Below are 19,115 nucleotides of genomic sequence, written 5' to 3'. Positions count from 1 at the left end.
GGCAAGGATGCAAAGAAAGGGGAACCGTCTTGCACTGCTGGTGGGAATGCAAACTGGTGCAGCCGCCCTGGAGAACAGTATGGAGGTTCTAAAAATAGAACTACCCTACGACCCAGCAATTGCACTACTAGGCATTTATCCAAGGATACAAGAGTGCTGTTTCGAAGGGACACATGTACCCCAATGTTTATAGCAGCACTATCGACAATAGCCAAAGTATGGAAAGAGCCCAAGTAGCCATCGCTGGATGAATGGATAAAGAAGATGCTACACACACACACACACACACACACACACAATGTAATATTACCCGACAATCAAAAAGAATGAAATCTTGCCATTTGCAACGATGTGGATGGAACTAGAGGGTATTATGCTAAGCGAAATTAGTCAGTCAGAGAAAGACAAATATCATATGACTTCACTCATATGAGAACTTTAAGATATAAAACAGATGAACAGAAGGGAAGGGAAGCAAAAACGATATAAAAACAGGGTGGGGGACAAAACAGAAGAGACTCAAATATGGAAAACAAACAGAGGGTTACTGGAGGGGTTGTGGGAGGGGGGATGGGCCAAATGGGGGAGGGGCATTAAGGAATCTACTTCTGAAATCATGGTTGCACTCTATGCTAACTAACTTGAATGTAAATTAAAAAAAAAGAATGGAACCTTCTGCTTTTTTAGAAAGAAAGGGGATTTAATGCCATTACCTTGGCTGGTTTACTGGGTCTTTTATAGGAGCTGCTGCTGTTTATGATACTGTTTCTGCAAACCTCGCAGTGCCAACTTCTGCCCATTACCTTCCTCCCCTGTGCCACGTAGCCTATCCTCCAAACTGGGGCACTCTTCAGAAGGCAAGGGTGCTGTTAACAATGACCAGGGACAACAGAGTCAACTGAGAGGGATGTTACCCCGCCCCAGGGGAGCAGAAGGGACCCGGGCAAACCTCTTGGTGCCCTGCGGAGGGTCCCCTGGGAGAGGCTGGTGCATCAGCTGGAGTTCATGCCCTGGCGGTCTGTTTCCCACCCGATCTTGAGACGGCCGGCTTGGTAGCTTGTGCAGAGGGGACGCGGCCCCTGGAGAATCCCGAGCTCATTTACTGGCGAAAGCAACAGAACCCAGGCCCAGAGGAGAAGCACGGGGTGGAGGAGGGAGAGGAAGCCGGACCAGGGAGGCACTTCTCACCCTCGGGAGCAGGGCAGACATCAGGAGCTGGGGGTGGGCACGGTCCAAGGGCAGCGCCAGCTGCTCGGGGGACCATCTAAGGGCTTGCGAGGTGGGAAGACTTCCGTGAATACCGTGTCATTTCTGTGCACCGGGACCCCAAGAGGCAGGTTCTGTTGGCTGCGTCTTGTAGGTTGCAAACCGAGTATCACGGAGGCTGAGTAGTGTCCTCACTGTGGAGTGACAGAGCTGGGGCTCTGGTCCTGGTCTGCACTGGCCGCTGGCCACCCCCACACTCACCTTGCCCTGCTGATTCATCAGTAACGGGTCCTGCTAACCTGTCTGCCTTCACCTTTCTGCCGGATCAACTGACATGTGGTGGTGTTTGCTTAGCCGCCTGCTCTTTCGGCGGTCAGCGGGGGCCCACAGAGCTGTGAACAAAGGCCACGCCGAGCGGGGCCGGGTCTGCAGGCCGAGCTGTGCTGCCTCGTGACGTCCTCTGGATGGAAGGACGTCCACGTTTTTTACCCGTGCTTTGTGACTTGGCATCTCTGTGGCGTTTACTGCTGGCAGCGGCTGGCACGCCGCTGGTGGCTGGGCACCGTCCGCGTCCTGACGGCGGCCCAGACAGCAGTGAAGCCGGGCCGCGTGTCCCGCTCTGCCTCCTCAGGGTGGGACCCTCGGGGTGCGTTGGCTCCTGGACGCCTCCTGGGCCCCTTCTGGTGCCGGAAGGCCTGTTCACGATGGGGGCCGTGCTCCAAAACGATCCCAAGAACTCGGGAGCTGGTGTGGACGCTCAGTGGCCACACTCAGGAGGTGCCTGGCCTGGCGCGCTTCACCACACAGTGCCTGACGCCTGAAGCCGTGTTCTGTGGTTGTGACACGGGGCCCCCAGCCCACGTCTGTAACGCACACACACTCCCAAGGCCGGCTGCAGAAGCGGACATCGAAGCTGGCCTTGAAGCTCACGCACTCGCGTCCAGCTCAGATTCAGGGGAATGAGGTCTGTGCTCCTGCCCTTACGGCATTTTATAGGCCTAGACCCACAAGGCCGCGCACTGGATGAAGAGGGCCCAGACCCCTGTGCGCCAGGAGGCTCAGGGCGAGGACAGGCCAGCTTCCCCTTGAGTGGCGTCGGCCCGCGGGAAGGAGGCCGCGTCGGCGCCCAGCAGGCAACGCACCCCGACCTCCTCGCCGGCCCGCGCAGCGCTGGCGGCAGCCTCCCAGCCGTCCTGTGGTCCCAGCCGCGCCAGCTTCCTCGAGAATCCGTCCGGCCTGGTCACGGCGGCGGGCCGCTGACACCATGGGCCTGACCCCGGGGGGATTTCCTGACTGGTGTGGACGAGCGGCGCAGGCCGGCCACCGCACGGCTCTGAGCCACCACCCCCTCCTGCCAGGACTGCTGGTAGCCGCCCTGACGGGTTTCCTTGCCAGCCCCCCGCCCTCTGCCGCCTGTGCCCAGCACCACAGCCGTGGGGGCTCCCGAAGCCCGCCCGCCCACCATCCCTCCGACCGACCTCCACACTCCGGGTCTGTTCCCGCGGACAAGGCTGCTCTCCACACGGTGCTGGCGGGGTCGGTGCGCCTCCCGGCACGCTCCAGCTAGGGCTCCCTGTGCTGGCTGTCCCCCTGCCCCGAGCACCTGCCCAGATGCCGCAGCCACAGCCTTTGTTCACACTGTACCTCTTGTTGGGGCCTCCCTCGCTCAGTTTACACCACCACCCACACCCACGTCCTTCCCCAGCCGCGCACCTGCCGAGTACTTTCCTGTCTCCGTAGCACTTTTCTCCTCCTGAAGGAGCAGGTAATTCGTTGGTTCACCAATCGCTTATTTTTTTTTTTACTCCTGCGAGAATCTGAGCCCCGTGAGGGAATGGCTGTCATTCTCCTGTTTTGCCCAGGACGTATCACACACCCCAACACCGTCCCTGGAGCATAGCGGGTAGTCAGGAAATATTTGCTGGAGGGACAAGCCAGTGGATGAATGAGCCTCAGACTTGCCCCAGATGTTCCTAGCACATATGGCCCCGACACGTCACCTGCCCCTTGAACGGTGGCAAGAGCGGGTGTGAGTGTGGCTGTCCAGTCCACGGACACAGGAGGCTTCTGTTGAACCGCTTTGAACCGACGCAGGGTTGCCCACGAACGGAGCCCACGTAATTTCCCTGGAAGAAGCCACAAGGGTTGTACTAGGGCGGGAGCCGGGGTCCTCACCTGTGGCACAGAAAGAACACCGAGCGGGGTCAGGGGCCCGGGGTTGACCTGTGGCTCTGCTGCGATCGGCTGGGGCCCCACCGAGGAGCTCTGGTCTCCTCACCAGTGAGACGAACACCCGGCTCTGACGGGCCACAGCCCACCCTGGCTGGGGGAGCCCTGAGGGGCGTGAAGTGTGTGACCGTCACCGGTGTGGGGAGACCCAAGGTGGCCAGGGCACAGGCAGGGACGCCAGCAGCCTGCAAACAGGGCTCCGTATTCTCCTCCCGTGACGCTGCTGGGTAGTGCCACATTATCCGGGAACACGTCCTCTCCATTAACTAACGTCTGAACCTCTTGGGTGATTCAACACGTCCTGATTCAACACGCGGGCTCCCGGACATGATTTAATATCACAGAAATAGAGCGAGGATTAAGTTAATACGAGATGTTCCTCAGGGAATGAAGCGTTCAGACCAGCGTCTCTCTGAGCGGTAGGAGATTCGTGGCGCCTTACTGGAAGTACCACTCGTGGCCTCATCCCCATGAGAAGGGAGAAAGCTTACTCCTTACGTAATGTCACCGAGGGAGTGGACAGTCGATTTGGTGGCAACCACGGCAACTTGTAATGCCCTCCGTTCCAGCCACCACGGGACAGGTGGAGCCCACGCTCAGGGCATGACGGTGGCCAGGCGGCTGGGCCGACACCAAGCTCCTGCCCTCAAGAGCCGTGCAATCCCAGGAAGTCACTTGGTTTTGCTAGAGCCACAGATCCCACGTGAATAAGCCGGAATAAATAACAGTACGACAGCACCCGCCTTGTGAGGAAGGCAAAGGCCACGTGAGCGTTTAGGACAGTCTTGGCACGGGAGTCCTCCGCACATGTTAACGCGTACGTGTGCCTACGCGTTGTTGAAAGTGTATTGCAAAGGGCCTCTTGGCCAAGAGCAGCGTGGTGTCTGTCCTCATCAGCTTTGTGCCGTAGCTGTCCTCTCTGGGGACGGCACCTCAGATCGGCTTTTGAGTAGGACACAGAGCAGGAGCCCACTCCGTCCAGCGATGCTCCTTCCGTGGTGGATGCCGAGCTCTGGGGTCTCTCGAGACAGGCTCCCACTCTCCCGGGAACCTCGCCGTGGGGCCCGGGTGCCACATGTGAGGAAGCCTGGGTGACACAGGGAGGCCACACGCGGGCTTTCCAGTCGCCCGCTGAGGCCCCAGGCGTCGCGGATGCCGTGCCGCAGAGACGTGAGCGTGTGCTGGCATCATCTGTTCCACAGAAGGGGTGACCACACGCTGGCGAGGGAGGGCTTGGGGCGCCCCGGGCCTGTCACTGCCCCTGGGCCTCCACACCTGCACGTGCGGCCCCTGTCCCTGACCGTGCCCAGGCTCAGGCGGTGGGCGGCCGGGGAGGGACACGTATCTCAGAGCCAAGAGGGGGCTCCTGTCCACTCACAGGCCGGCCCTAGGAGGGCACGCTTGTGTCCGTGTTGCTGCTGTGTCTCGAATGCTCAGAACACCACCTGCACTTAGTAGGTGCTTGGAAAAAAAGTCTGAATTTGAATCAAGGCTAAGGGTGGACCAGAGTCGAGTAAGTACTTCCCAGGGCGTCCCTGGCGTTTCCCACATGCGTATGTGTGTGAACAGAAGGGTGTGGTCACCCCAGTGTCACCGAGGCTTTTTGGGAGATGTAACAAATAAACAGCAGGTGCCGAGACATCATGACATTTGCAGTTGTGACCCGGAGTGGCTCAGCCCCGAAAGAGCTCCTGTGGGCCCCCCCGCCCCCCCCCCCCCCCCCCCCCCCCGCCGTCACAAGGGATGCCTTCCCCCAGGGGGCGCCCGGCAGGCGTGCCTGTCCTATGGGTTAACACGCTTCAGAGGGCGGCCCCCGGGAAACAAGGTCATCGGTCCTGCAGCAAAGACAGACCACGGGGCCCCCTGCGTGGTCCCAGGGCCGTGGGGTGCCATCTGCTCACATTGTGGGTCATCACAACCGGCACCAGAGGTGGAGGTCAGGGCTCCACGGGGCACAGGACGTCCACGGCAAAGAGCTATTCACCCAAATGTCAGTGGTGCCCAGGGGAGACCCCGTTCGAACTAGCCCGTCTGACTCACGGAAGCAGCCGTGCAAGGAGAGATGGTACAGCCCGGCTGAGCCTGGGGGCGTCCCGACGGGGGCGTCCCGGCGAGGAGGAAGCTCAGCGTGGTTTGGCCTCAGCTTACAAGCCATTACTTTAGGATCTAAAAATGTTTTCACACTACAGATGTTGCAAGATAATTAATGCAGCAATTAAAGCCTTTGGTTGTTGCTCCTGCCTCACTTTTGGTTCCGGTGTCTTCACGGAGCCGACTCCCTCTCTGCTCCTCACCGGCCACCGCGGCCTGCGCTGTCTGTCCTCGGGGCAGGGGCGCCCGGCCTTCCCAGGCCCTCTCGGCCCTCCCGGCGTGTCTGGTCCTCTCCCGGGCACACACGCCGCCTCTCAGTCCAAACACTTAACCTCTGAGATGACCCAGTTCACCAGAGCAGACGCATGAACCAGGCCCTGTGACAGCAGGGACACATGATGCCCTTCGGCCGGCCGGCTCCCATGGGACGGTGGCTGAGACCGCCGAAGCCCAAGCACCTCCCCTCGTGACGCGACAGCTCGCAGGCTAGTACTGGGCCAGGAGCCGCTCTGTCTTTAATTCTTACTGTCCCGCCAAGTAAAGGTAAAGATGAGTTAAGGTAAAGATCACCTATCAGTTAAAAACAAAGAGCCAACTGTAAATAAGTAATTAAAACATTTTGTTTAATGTTGACTGATTTTCGAGAGACAGAGAGCAACAGAACACGAGCGGGGCAGGGGCAGAGAGAGAGAGGGAGGACCAGAATCGGAAGCAGGCTCCAGGCTCTGACCCATCAGCACAGAGCCCGATGCGGGACTCGAACCCAAGAACCTCAAGATCATGACCTGAGCCGAAGTTGGACGCTTGACCCATTGAGCCGCTCAGGTGCCCCAGATAACTAATTTCAAATAAAACATGATTCTTCGGAGATTTTCATAGTCTTAAAAATTAGTACTCTTAGGATCATTCCTATAATGCCTTTCTGATTTTCAAACCCACATGTGTTCAGTTATTTTGTTTTGAAATGGATTATTTTCTATATGTCAAAGCGACACAACTTAGAAAAGTCTCTAAAGTGTATCTGAACAGACCTGAAGATGTGCTAATTAAATGTATTTGTAGCCGTGTCATCGACGGAAAAATCGACGATTATTTTTCAGTCATGATGTATTAGAACTACATATCATCTCCAAACCTGTAAGACACGTGGAAATCTGGCAACTAATTACCCGCACAGCACAGCTGCAAACAACTGCCTCGAAGGTTTTTTAAAATTAAACTTTTAAGATTGCAGCGGCCCCGTGATGCCAGGCAGTGGCATCGTGCAAACTTGCAGGCCCGTCTCACGGCCAGGGTGTCATGTGGGCACTGACCCGGTCAGAACTCCAACCAGCAGGAGGCCCCTGATGCCCCCTCCCTCCCGCCCCTCCCTTACCCTGGACTCGGTTCGCCTGCCCCTCCCCTCCCCTGGACTCAGCTCCCTCTCCCCGCCCCTCCCTGTCCTCCAGTCAAACCCCGGAGTGGCGTCTTGATGGGCCGTTAGGAAGCCGTCCAGGACTGGCTCCCTTTGCTCGGCATCGGTCTCTGGAGGGTCATCCACGTTCCTCCTCCTCCTGGTGACGGCTCGTGGCAGGGAGGGGCCGCAGTCTGTTAACCACCCACAGGTTGTGGCTTTCTTCCTCGTTCTTCTCTTTTTTAAATGTTTCTTTATTTGTTTTGAGAGACAGAAAGAATCCCAAGCAGGCTCCTCGATATCAGCCCAGAGCCAGATGTGGGGCTCCAGCCCACGAACCGTGAGACCACGACCTGAGCCACCAGCCGAGCCACCCAGGCACCCCCGATCTGGGGGAGTTTTAAGTCATTATTTCTGCAGGAACTTTCAGCCCCACCACTCTTCTCCCCTTCCGGGACTCCGACAGCATGAGTGTCGGATCTGGTCATGGCACCGCAGTCTCTGAGCCTCTGTCCATTTTATTTTCGGTCCGTGTCTTCGCTGCTTTTCAGGTTGGGCGAATGCGGTTGTTCTGCTCGGCGTCCACGACGCCTCTGTCCTTCCTGTTGGAGGCCGAATCCACCCACCGAGCTTCTCATATCACGTATCGTGTTTTTCTGTTCTAGAGTTTCCATTGCCTTCTTTTTTATGTCTTCTCTTCCTTCACTGAGACTTTCTACGTCTTTGCTGAGACTCTCTTTCCGTGTCTGCTTCAGGCATGTGTGTAACCACTTGTTGAAGCGTTTTTACAGCAGCTGCTCAAATAATTCTGTCATCTTGGTGTTGGTGTCTGCTGACTGTCCCTCATTTGGTTTGCAATCTTCCCGGTTCCTGGTGTGATGACTGATTTTCCGGTGAAACCTGGAAACGTTGGGTTTCATGTTACGGGCTCTGGATCTTATTATAACCTCCTGCTGTAGTCGTTCGGGAGAGTAGAGTGAACACTCCCCCCACGTAGCCCATAAGATCACACAGATAAATGCTAACAACGCACTTAGCCATCAGGGACCGGTCCTTCCACCTGAGCCGCGTTCGCCAGAAGCGCCGATTCCTGAGGGGAGGCAGGCAGAGTCCGGGGTGGGAGCTCGAGCTTTGTGTCCAGAAGCAGAGAGGCACTCCGGTGTGAACAGGCACACGGAAGGGACCTACCGCAGATGCCAAGAGTCTAGACACGGAACGACTCAGCTCCTTGTAAAACATTAGCAAATAGAGGCCGCGAGTCTGTAGTGATGCAGGAATAAAAGAGAAACAGAGAGGAGGGGAAAAACCTTCGCCGCCATCAGAGGGCGGGCGTCTGCACTGCGCCGGCTACCCAGCCTCCGAGAGGGGGACGTGGCTTTACCACAAGTACGTTTGGGCTCACCCCTTAATCCGGTAGCACAACTCAGCACGGCCATCCTGACACTACGTGCCTCGAACGTGACGCGACGTGCAGAGTGACTGGCCCCACGGGCAGCCGTCTGGCTCTGCCCCGAGTACACACTCCGATCAGACACGTAGACCCACACCCCAGGGTCCAGAGAATACGGGGCGATAGAGAAACACCACACAGAGACGAGAGCAAAGGCCTTCCTGCAGAATGACTCCCGCATTCTTCACAGAGTCAGTGATGTGGGGGATCAGCCAGTGGGAGGAATGTTCTAGAATCAGGATGGCCTGATTCTCTTTGATGGAGTCAAAGCGATTGAGACGTACCAAGCGATGAAGTTTATAAACCAGATTAATTTCATCCAAAAAATCTATAAAAGACAGTGTTCGGACAATTGGGGAAATCTTCAGTGTTACGTGGTATTGTGGCTATGGAAAAGAGTGACCTTATTTTTTAGGAAATCCATACTTAATTATTCAGGGATAAATGTCTTGATTTCTGTAAGCTAGTTCCAGAATGGTTCATTATTTCATTTTATATGAACGCACACACGTTTTGTGTATGTTTGAATCTCGGTGAAAAAAAACCTGGGGAAAAACAGCCAAAAGCAAAACAAAACAAAACACAAACTCCAAACCGACCGAACGTAATTCTCGTGATGTTACTTTCTGGGTTGGGCATCCATACCCTTGACCGTCTGCTGTGGGTCACGAGGGTTTTCCTTTCTCTCTCGATCCCGCTCAGTCTGATGGATCCAGCCGCCACCTGCAGCCTTTGGATGGAGCCCGGGTCCGGGACACAGTGTGGCCCCAGGCCAAGGACCCAGCTGGGGTGCGCGCTCGTCTGCTGTGTCGTATGTCCGCTCCCGGGAACCCGTCGACGCACAACACTGGTCTCTGACCAGACAGGACAGGTTAATCTCGTGAAAAGACATTCACACTGATCTGTCCCTTTCATTCGTGCAGCACGCGTTGACCTGTGCGGCCTCTGTCCATCCGTGGGTCTCGGTGAAAGTGCACTTCTGAAACTGTTGTAGCCAGATCTGGGTTTCGTTCTCTCAGGTCCTGCTTTCTCACTCCCCAAACGCCACGCGGATGCGGGCGTTAAATTAGAATCACACGTGACACCGTCCGCCACAGGACCGGTCACATCAAGGCGCAGCAAGAGACTCAGGTGAGACGTCAAGAGACCTGAGCTAGGCCCGGAGCCTGAGGCCCGCAGAGACACCACGGCAAAGGAAAGTCACAGGGTATCCCTCTCTGCCAAATTCTAAGGGACACGAAGCTTCCACCTTCCTGAGGAGGGGGGAGTCCGGGCTCGCAGCAGGGGGGGCCCAAGTCTATATTCCGGCTCATGACGACCTGCCTCCCACGGGGCCGTGGGGAGGGGATGTCCCCTTGAGACCACGCTGAAACGACACGTCCAAATGCTGGAGGTTCCCTGCCAGCCGGGCGCTGTGCCCAGCAGGACTCTCGCCGCCCAGGCGGGGAAGCCGGGGGATGAGTCAGAGGACAGGGCTGGGAGACGCGTCCTGGCTGCGACGGCTGTGTATCTGGGGCCCGTCACCCGGATCCCTCAGGGTCCAGGTGGTAAACCCAGGGTCGAATGAAACTCTCTAACCTCTCCTCCAAATTTAAGGTCTGTCAACGCCAGGTAAGAGTGGACGGCAAGGGAGCCGTGGTGTTTTGGAAAATAGCAGACTGGGGAGGAAGAAAGTAGCAGCAAAGACTGAAGAGGGGAGGGGCTCAAGCCTGTGAGGAGAGCCTGGGGGGCAGGCAGTGCAGGTGAGGGGGGGTGTAGGTGAGGGACCCCCTGGGGGGGCAGGTGCGGGACCCTGGGGGGGGGCGGGGAGGGAGGGGGTATAGGTGAGGGACCCCCTGGGGGGCAGGTGAGGGACCCTGGGGGCGCAGGTGAGGGAGGGAGTGTAGGTGAGGGACCCCGGGGGACAAGTGAGGGACCCTGGGGGTGTAGGTGAGGGACCCTGGGGGTGCAGGTGAGGGAGGGGGTGTAGGTGAGGGACCCCGGGGGGCAGGTGAGGGAGCGGGTGTAGGTGAGGGACCCCCGGGGGGCAGGTGAGGCAGGTTGGCACGGAGCTGTTTGTGAGCTATGACATCATCCCTTCTCCGGGTGGTGAGCACCCCAAATCCCCTTCAAGCCTTCAGTCTGGGATCTTGGGAGGGGCTGGAAGAATAAACAGTCCTGTGGGGGATGGGGGAGGCTGGAGCCTTGGGGACTCATAGGACAAAGGATGGGGCTGGGGGACAGCGGACACAGGCTCTCTGGGGGATCCCAGTCCATCCCGCTCTGCAGTTAAAACTCAAGCTGGCACCCTTGACCGCCTCCTGCCGGCCTTCCCGAGTAGCCCTGGGCTCTGGGGAGCCATCCTGAGGGGACAGGTGTGCAAAGTGGCCTAGCTCAGGACACAGGTCATGGGCTGGCTCCTTCCTATCCCTCACCTAACCTCTGAGGAAATCAGTGCGTTTGTGGCATCGTATAGTAAGGTTCTTTAAATGAGATGGTTTCACCGAAAAGATCAGCCTCCCAGTTTTCTCGGGAGAGGGACGCCGGGGACAGGCACGCTTCTTACCTCCTGTCGGCTTCCCCGTGCGGGGGCTCATCCCAGGCGGCCCTTTGCGAATGCTGCCATCTCATCAGACCCCTGCCAGTGCTTCTCAGGTCCCTGAAACGACACGTCAAATCCCCCTTTAGGGCACGGCTTCTTGACCGTGGTTGGGTCATGAACTTGTCAGAGAATGTGACGACCACAACCCATCTCCTCGGATATAATCTACATCAGCACACACATAATCGTGGCTCGGCCTGGGCCCCCCCCGGCCCTGTGCGTTCCACCCAAGGTCATATGGACCGGCGTGCGGTTAGGACAGAGAAGCCGGGTCCTGGCTCCTCACCTCTCTCTCTGCACCTGGTGGCTTCTGACCTCCTCCCGGACGTCTGGGCACCGCCAGTGTTCGCCACATCCTACGCGCCCAGAGCGTCTCCTTCCCTCCCCCCGAGAACCAGCCGCCCCTGCATCGATGAAGCTGCTGGAACACAAGTCGCTGTAACCGGGGCGCCTGCTCCCCCTGCCTCGGTGTCCCCGGTCCAGCCGACCCCAGGTGTGCACCACGTCCCCTCCGGGTCAGCCATACCGCGGGGCCCCACGAGACCCGTGAGGGGCAGCCTGGGCCCCCCCACCCGCGGTCCCATTAGTCTGCAAAGACAGACACACACGCCCTCGTATGTGCCTAACACACCCCTCTCTGCCTGGTGCCTATTTTTGAGAAGATGGGCTGCTCCGGTCCAATTGTAACTGCTAAATCTGTTTCAGTGTATAGGTAAGAGGATTATAATTAGCACACTTGTATGCAAATGTACCGTCAACTTCATTTTTCCTCTGAAGCAGCTATTTATGGAAGTATTTTTGCTTGTGGAGTCCAGAGAAGAGAGACTTCCCTCCGCCCACCACACTCCAAGCGAGCGCTGTGAGCAGCGGGCAGCGGACGGGTGGGCAGGGGAGTCGCCCATCTGCTCGCCGGTGCTTTCCGGGCCCGCAGCTTGCAGGAAACGCAGTCCTGGAGGGAGTGGCTGACACTCCTTCTAGCATTTCCCAGGTCCGCCCTGAGCACCTCTCACCCGCGGTGAGAACCTGTGCAGCCCCTCATCCGGGCAGGGGCTGGAACCTTGGCCCGTCCAGGGCACGGCCCTCAGGGCGCTTCTGCCCGTCGGTTTCTAGCCTGGCGGTGGTGCTACACACGACCCACGTGAAAACCCAGCTCCTTGAAGGCCGCGGAGACGTGTGAGAGCTGCTACCCTCAGCCACTGAGTCCCCTGCCCTGTCCCGGCCCGAGCCCCCGCTCCATCCGGACGCCACGGCCCCGGTGCGGCCTGGCCCTGGCTTGCGGGACAAAGCCACCGAAATAGCAGGGGAAATAATGGGAGCTCGGTTTGAACTTCCCATGGGTTCCGGTAGTTTCCCTGTTCCCGCCCTCTGCCCACCGGCACCCCCGGCACCGGACAGGCCGGGGTGGGGGCTGCAATCCGGGGGCACAGGGTCTGTTTCGGACAAGCTGCCAGGCTCCACTCTGGCTGCACGACCCCGGGGAGTCTCTGCCGAGCCCTCAGTGAGGGGTCCCCAGGCTGGTCCTCAGGCCTCTGTCGCGTCCCCATAAAGGACCAGCGGAGACCAAAGCGGGCCCCCCTCCCCACCCCAGTGACAGCAGGCACAAACGGCAAATCTCGCTGACCCCAACAGGAAGGGAGCAAATTTCCCAGATGATTTAATTTTACTTTTCAATCACGACAACTCTTAATTGGTAATTTCTTTTCAAATCAATTTTATAAAACAAGCGATTAATCACTGCTCTGCCCCTGAAACAGAACGTAGCGCACATAATTCAACTTTCCGTGAGAAGCCGTGTGCACGGCTGTGAAGTTGCCTCGCCGTGGTGCCAATGGCACGTGTGCGGGTGGGGGGGGGGGGCACTGATGGCCCGATTTCTGAGTGGCCGTCATTTCCCCGCAGAGGGGACAGCACGCCTCCACGGGGTCTGGTGCTGCCCGCTTTTGCAAAAATAAGTCTTCACGTAAAGTCGGAAGCAGCAACCTTCACGTGGAGAAGTCACCATCCAGGGTTCCCTCAGCCAGTTTGACGAGAACGCTGTCGCACTCGCCCCGGCTTTCGTGCGCCGACACCGCGGGCGCCCCCTCGCTGCCAGGCTGGGGCAGATGCGGACCCAGGGGGCACGTCCCACAACCTGAGCCCACAGACCCACAACGTCCCCTTCAGGGAGCTTCCTTTCTGCGTCGCTTTCAAGACAATCTTTTCAAGCCTGGGCAACGATAGGGGGACAGTCGCGTCCTACAGGTTTGTATGTGATGAGAGGGAAACCCCATGAAATGGTGATGTGATACATCTACCTTTGTGAGACGTCTGTATTGGCACGGAACACCCCGGTATTTGCTCCGGAAGCTGTGTGAGCCGGCAGCAGGGATGGTCAGAGCCTTCCCGTCGCTGGGCTCCCGTGATTCCCAAGCACTGAAACTACTTTCACGGTGGGCAGTTCTCCAACCGACAGCACGGAAGGGGCGTTTCGTAAAACCACACGCTGGCTTATTCTCTGAAAACTGAGGGTGAACAGTAGTCTGTAACATGTTGCTTTGAAAATAATCATGCTTAAGATTCTAGGATGGCAGGGGCGCCTGGGTGGCTCAGTCGGTTAAGCGTCTGACTTCAGCTCAGGTCATGATCTCACAGTCTGTGAGTTCAAGCCCCGCGTCGGGCTCTGTGCTGAGAGCACGGAGCCTGCTTGGGATTCTCTCTCTCCCTCTCTCCCTGCCCCTCCCCACTCTTGTGCACACGTGTTCCCTCTCTCTGAAAATAAATAAATGAACTTAAAAAAAAATACTAGGAAAAGTGGAATTTATTCCGGGAATGCAGGACAGGTTCAATAGCAACATACACCATAAAAATAAATTGAAGGGGTAAAGAATCATCTGATTATCTCCATAGACACCAAGAAAGCCTCTTAACAATGTCAAGAAGCTGAGGAGTATTTCATTAACACATAAACTACCACGTGAAAAGCCAGTCTCTGGTTCAGTACGAGAGGTTTTCCCAGAAAAAGCAAGGGAAAGATACCTGCTGTCTCTGAAATCACTCACCACCCTCCTTGAGGCGCGAACTAGTGAAATCGCACAGCAACATGAATTAGAGGAGGGGGTAAGCGAAGGAGGGAAAGCCGTGTCTGCTTGGAGACAACAGCACACTCGGAAAATCGCAGGGAACCAGTGGTAAAACTTTAATGACGGAACAAAAGAACTGAGTGAGGTGGCAGGCCACAAGGCCAACAGTTTTCTTCACACACACAAGAAACAGAGGATGTGACGATCGAGAAGTCCATTTACGACAGCAACAGAAGAAAACCAAATACGTGGGAAAATGTTTCCCCAGGAATGTGTACAGCTTTTACAAGGAGCAATTGAAACACACTCCAGAAACGCAAAAGGAGAGCGGAACACAGGGAGGGCATCCCTGGTTCTTGGACAGGACAACCCAGCATTTTACACAAAGAAGTTTTCCCCGAAGGTCGGTTTATACGTTCAATTCAATCCCAGTAAAAGAGCAAGCCTTTTATGGAGTCAGTCACGTAACGCTATGATTCAGATACACACGCGTCGTCAGGAACACTCCGAAGAAGAAGAAGTTAGGAGAAAAGCCAACATATAAGGAACTCTTACAACTGAGGGACAAAGAACCACAAACCCCATGGAGAAACGAGGGAAAAAACATGAAAAGGCAATCCACATAAAAGACAAAAATGGCTCTCAGACGTGTGAACAAATGTTGACGCACACTCATCGTCAGAGAAACAAAAGTGAGACGTCATTTCTCGTCCGGGAGGCTTGAACGATTTACAAAGCCAACCGCACGGCACCGTGAGGCCGCCTTGCAGGTGCAGCCCCCGGAGCGGGTCTGCAGAGAACCTTAGAGCTCGCAGCGTGGGTCCCCCGCAGCAGACACCGGAAACAGCCCAGAAGCCTGTGCCGGGGAGGGACCGCACACACCTGGGGGTCCACACGTGGGGTGTTGCCGGGCGCGGAGAATGAGGAAGGTCCCTAGACCTGGTGTGCGCTCCGGGGCAGGCCGTGAGGCGAAACGCAAGGGGCAGAGGAAAACGCAGAGGGCGACACGCTTTGGGTGACACAGAGGTACGTGACAATACACACGTGTCTGACTACCGGAAGAAATTCGGGAGGGTGACCCCCTCCGAGCGCCCTCTGCACGGCTACGACCCTTAGAAACACGGTGGTCTCCACAGCGCCTCAGATGCCACGAAATAAATGAGACTTCAGCTCACGTGCCACATAAAGCACGATGTCACTGCGGCTGAGGAGGCGGGACCCGACCCGAGGAGCCGTGGGGACAATCCAAGGCAGTAAGAGCTGTGCACAGAGGGCCGGCTCAGGCCCGCACCTTCTCACGGGCTGACAACGGCCCTCTTCTCAGCCAAGGGGCAGGGGACAGGCTGAGAAGGCCACGCCGAGTGTGCTGTGGGGGCCTGGGCAGGGGCCTGAGACAGACGTCAGCGGGACGTGGGCACAGCCAAGGGAGGCTTCCAGCCCGGTCAGTGTGCAGGACCAGCGTCCACGGCCTGGTTGGGTCACTGTGTTCTCGTCAGGTGAGACGTGACATTAAGGAGACGGGTGAGAAGGCCCTGTACTAATTTTGCAGCTTTTCTGTAAGCCTAAAATAGTTCAAATAAAGCCTTTTTGTTTTTGGTTTTTTTAAATCTAACTCTTCTGCTTCAACCCTGGGGCACTGGAATGAAATGTCGTGAGTCGGCATTTGACCAGTTTTACTGGAAACCTCACATCCTCCCCCAAATATTAGTGCTGGGAGTTTTGCACAGGCCAAACCTACCAGGATGTTCAGCCCACTTCTAGGATGGCCTCTCAAAACCCCAACGGTGTTTTCTTTCCAGAAATAGAAAAAACCTATTCTAACATTCATGAGGAACATTGGGGACTCGGAATCGCCAAAATAACCTTGAAGAGAACAACAAAGTTGGAAGTCTCGCACTTCCCAACCTCCAAACATACCACAAAGCTACAGTAATCAAGAGTACGGCCCTGGCAGACGCACAGACACACTGATGAGTGTCACGTACCAGGAAGTCCAGAAATAAGTCCTCACATCCGTGTTCTGCTGATTTTAGACAAGGGTGCCAACACCACTCAATGTGGAAAAAACAGTCTTGTCCGCAAATGGCACTGGCAAAACTGGGCGTCCGCATGCAAAAGGGTGAACTTAAATCCCTACCTCACACCATTGACAAAACTTAACTCAAAGTACATAAAAAATCTAAGTTTAAGAACTAAAACTATAAAACTCTTAGGGAAAAACACAGTGTGAAACCTTCACAGCTTTGGATTCGGCAGTGGTTTCTTAAATATGCCACAGAAGCACAGGCAACAAAAGGAAAAAATAGATCAATTGGGCTCTATTAACGACGTTTGTTCTCCCATGGACACTATCAGCAAAGTGAGAAGATAGCCCACGGAACGCAGAAAGTATTTCCCCATCACGTACTCAGTAAGGACTTAACATTGACAATGTGCAAGAGCCCCCACAACTCCACAACAACAAAACAGCCCAGTTAGAAAACGGGCAAAGGACTGGAAGAGACATTTCTTCAAAGAAGACATACATATGGCCAATAAATGCCCAAAAAGATGCTCACCGTCATTAGCTATTGGGGAAACACAGATCACAGCCGCAATGACATTTCACCTGCCACCTCAGGGATGGCTAGAATCACAAAGACAGAAAGCAACAGGTGTGGGTAAGGATGTGGAGAGACCAGAACCCCGTGCACGGCTGGTGGGATGTAAAGGTGCAGCTGCTGTGGAAGAGTCTGGAGGGTCCTCAAAAATTAAACATAGAATTATAATATAACCATGCAATCCCACCCCTAAGTAATGCTTAAAATACTCGGAAGTAGGGACTCCAGCAGATACGTGTAAGCTACTGTTCACAGCGGCCTTATTCACACTCGCCAAAAGGTGGGAGCATCCTCCAACGGATGGATGGATAAAGACAATGGTATATTTGTACAATCTTCTGTGTTTTTTTCTTGAAGTTAAGAGAAGAAATGAAAAAATAATTATAGGGTAATTTAAATTAAACTACGTATTTTTACCAAAAAAAAAAAAAAAAAAAGAAAAAGAAAGAAAATGAGGTCTAAACATGCACTGGGATGTTTTCAGCCGCAAGAAGGAGGGAGGTCCTGATCTGCGCAGCGACACGGACAGTCCGCGAAAACATTGTGCTAAGTGAGTAAGCCAGACACAGGAAGGACAGACAGCGCGTGAAATGGCTAGAAAAGGCAAAGTTATGGAGACAGAAAGTAGCTTAGAAGTTGCCAGGGAGGCTGGGGGAGGGAGGGGGACTTAGCGCTCAGTGGGTGCAGCGACACGTGCTGCCGACCGCAGTCACTGCCGCCACGTAGGAAAGTTTGGAATGGCTGCAACGGCAGCGTCTGTGTTCCGCAGGGTGGAAGCGCTGGCTCTGGCCCTGCCGGCTGAGCCCTGAGCCGCACCCCTACGTCCACCTGCAAGGTTGCGAGCGCCCGTGTGGCCACGTGCCGTGACGCAGGGTGGAGGACGCGCCGTCCAGGGGCATCGGCCTGCCCGGCATCCCTCTGCAGACTTCTTCCACGGCCTGCGTCCTGTGGGCACGTGGTCTGCGCCCCTGCCTCCCGGCACGGCCACTGCCCCTCCCCGGCCTCGGTGGGGGGGGCGGGTTAAGGGCTCAGTCCCACCCCAGGGCTGCACGGCCAGCTTCCCCACCAGGGCCGCGTGCACCCAGCTGCTCCTTTCCTCTGTCTTTCGTTTCCTTCAGCTCCTTGCTGTCACAGGCGCCTCAGTTTGTCATCTGACACACCGGAGCGTCTACCCCGGCCAGGTGCCGGGCCGGGCCCTGGGCTCTGAGAGGCTGGACCACTAGTCCTCGGTGATGGCAGCCAGACCCCGGGGCCACGGCGGGCCACGGCTCGGTGCGGCCAACTGGGGCGCCGTTTTCAACGGCAAGGCTGCCAGAAACCCACCTCGGGGCAACTGGGGAGCGGCCCTCCCTGCAAAGCATCCGCAAGCTCGGCGCTGCAAGGAAGGTGCCTTCCAGCCGCTTCTTCCAGGAGGCGTTTCTCCGTCTCGGACACAAGGGGCTCGGGGTGGGAGGAGCTGCTCCTTGGAGACACAGAGCTGATCTGGAGCCCGTCTCCCGGACGTAAGGCTACTTAACTGCTCCTGAAGGCACCTGCACCCTCAGAGGCGCCATCAGGACGGCGAAGGGGCCTCCAGGCAATCCGCCTGTGGGCTGCTGTGACTTTCAGGCCTCAGAAAGCAACATTTTTAAAAGAAATTCTGCTTTCTGTCAGCAGAGCGAAGGCTCCCCCCGCCTTCACGTTTATCTCCAGCTGCTACCGTTCAAAACGAGTCAAATAAAGCCAACGTCATGGTCCCGCAAAGTCATCAGGGCCCCCCCGCAGCCTGGAGTCGCGGGTGTGCCGTCCCAGCCCTTCTTCAACAGCGTGGCACCTCACCTGCCAGAGGCCGCGGGGGTCAGGGCGGGCCACGGGGTCGGTGACTACCACCGCTTCTAACGACAGCGATACCTTCCTGGAAAACACCTGTGCCGCTTACATTTTCTCCTCCAGGAAGTCAGTCCTATGGTGGCACCAGGGCGCTAGTGATAAGGAGCCGGGGGGGGGGGGGGGGGGGGGGCGTCCCGACTGCTGTCCTCAACTCACCGGACAGGTCCAGGTTGGGGGGGGGGGGTCCGCCCATGTTTGCAAAGCTTGGGGGACCTCGTGGCAGAAGCAGAGCGAGGGAAGATGGACAGCAGAGGCCCCAGGAAGCAGGTATGTGTGGGGCGCGGCCCTGGACCCTGAAGAGCCCAGGCCGTTGTAAGTGAAAGATGACTGCTCGTATGATCGCATCAAACAGGATAAAATACTTATGAATACACCTGACCACGGAGGTAAGTTTTCTCTGAAAACTACCAAGGCTGCTGGATGAAATTAAAGATCACACAGCTACTAGGAAGTACACCCTGGGGTGCGTGGAGGGCTCAGTCGGTTAAGCGTCCGACTTGGGCTCAGGTCGTGATCTCACGGTTCGTGGGTTCGAGCCCCGCGTCGGGCTCTGTACTGACAGCTCAGAGCCTGGAGCTGCTTCGGATTCTGTGTCTTCCTGTCTCTCTGCCCCTCCCCTGCTCATTCTCTCTCTTTC

At 56.6% G+C, this 19,115-nt stretch overlaps 1 protein-coding gene across 1 annotated transcript in view; it reads right to left on the bottom strand.

Annotated features, from left to right (window-relative positions):
* KCNG2 (potassium voltage-gated channel modifier subfamily G member 2) overlaps positions 1 to 19,115 on the bottom strand; it is a 69,783-nt gene that overhangs the window by 34,372 nt on the left and 16,296 nt on the right. Inside the window, exon 2 of the mRNA XM_047828658.1 lies at positions 10,915 to 11,007. The gene's annotated coding sequence lies outside the window, so the exon portion shown is untranslated. The remainder of the gene's footprint in view (positions 1 to 10,914; positions 11,008 to 19,115) is intronic.

Source organism: Prionailurus viverrinus, chromosome D3 (assembly GCF_022837055.1).
Source record: "Prionailurus viverrinus isolate Anna chromosome D3, UM_Priviv_1.0, whole genome shotgun sequence".
Lineage (NCBI taxonomy): Eukaryota > Metazoa > Chordata > Mammalia > Carnivora > Felidae > Prionailurus > Prionailurus viverrinus.
The sequence above is the reverse complement of the archived record's forward strand: the minus strand, read 5'-3'. Positions and strand labels throughout refer to the sequence as shown.